Raw genomic sequence first — 1483 nt, 5'->3', positions numbered from 1 at the left:
TACAACAATCGTATCCCATTAAATCATGCTTTGCAGGTGTCCACAACTCAGTTAATGTGATAAATTAATCTTGGCAGTGTACCCACCAGTGTACCAAACAGCAATACTGAAATGGATAAAAACTCAGTGTCCTTTTAACATCTTGGTTGTTGCGGAAAAACATGAGAACGGTTCACATGTTCTCTCCAGAATGAATATTTTCTCATTTGTCAGACACCCACTGGACAGTGGTTATTCTGTCTGTTATGTCTGTGTGAGGTACTAGGTCAATACTCTAACATTTACCTTAAGTCTGCTTTGGATCCGTCTGAGTCCTCTCACTGACCATCAAATTCCGTTTTGCTCAAAATGTCAGGAGCTTCATATAGTTATATTTTTGGTTTTATCTGTCTCATTATAAATCATTATGTATGTCATACTCCACTGAGACAGAAAACAGAATGCTGATAGTTTGACCTTGTAATACAAAGTGTTACTTAGTGTATAAAGTCTACAGCAGGGGATTTAGCATCCATCTCTCAAAATTCTTAGGGAACCATGACATAACTGTTATGGTTCACAGGCGAGTCTCACCTTTACTCTTTCCTTCACAACTCATGCCTCACAACCAAACAGATTGCATGTCATTTGGTGAGATCTCTAAAACAAATATGGAGAGCAGCAAATCCCAAAATATAAACACATGGCCCCAACACAACAATACCAGCTTTAGTGCCTTTTCATACACATACACTCACATTCTCACACACACATTATCACACACAGCAATGCCATATTTCAATACAAGAAAGCATAAAGGACACCAGAAGTTGTAAACAATTTTAAAACAATTTATTAGGCTGTTTTCACATAAATAACAAATCTCAACTGGCTTCTTACATTCTGGCATCTTCACTACTACATTGTTTTGTAGATTACAGTTTTTCACGATTGCTAAAACACATTTCATGAAACAGTCAACCATTTTCTCAAAACTGTAAACACAAAACCAAATATTCAAACTCAATTTCTAAAACCTCTGACTCTTCTGGCAAAATCAAACACTTGCCCCTAGACCATGTAACCTGTAACCTACCATGTAAAGCTGACATTGTCCCAAACCACCATTAGAAACAAGTGTGAACAATTTTGAGTCATTGTGTTTTACAGATGATAACTGTGTTGTAGTTGTGTTTACTGTTTGCCCCCTGTGTTTACCATTTTGCAGCACAAGTGCATCACAGTGCAAAATGTGTTTAGTGAATGAGAATGTGTTTAGAGTTTTGCCAAAAGTGTCTGATTTGACACATTGGTTTAGTTCACTGAACAAGTGTGAGCAAATGTGAAAAACTGTAAAATGATTGTAAATATCTTCATGCTCATCCAAGTTGCTTTAGACTCCACATCTTTGGCAATGCCTTCAGGCAGGTTGACCTCCACACCATAGGCAAGGGTTTGTGTGTCTTGTGAAGGGAGTTTTTTTCAGTACCCCAAATATTGTCGT

The sequence above is a fragment of the Hypomesus nipponensis genome, chromosome 6 (assembly GCF_054491055.1).
Source record: "Hypomesus nipponensis isolate SF chromosome 6, ASM5449105v1, whole genome shotgun sequence".
NCBI lineage: Eukaryota > Metazoa > Chordata > Actinopteri > Osmeriformes > Osmeridae > Hypomesus > Hypomesus nipponensis.
The sequence above is the reverse complement of the archived record's forward strand: the minus strand, read 5'-3'. Positions refer to the sequence as shown.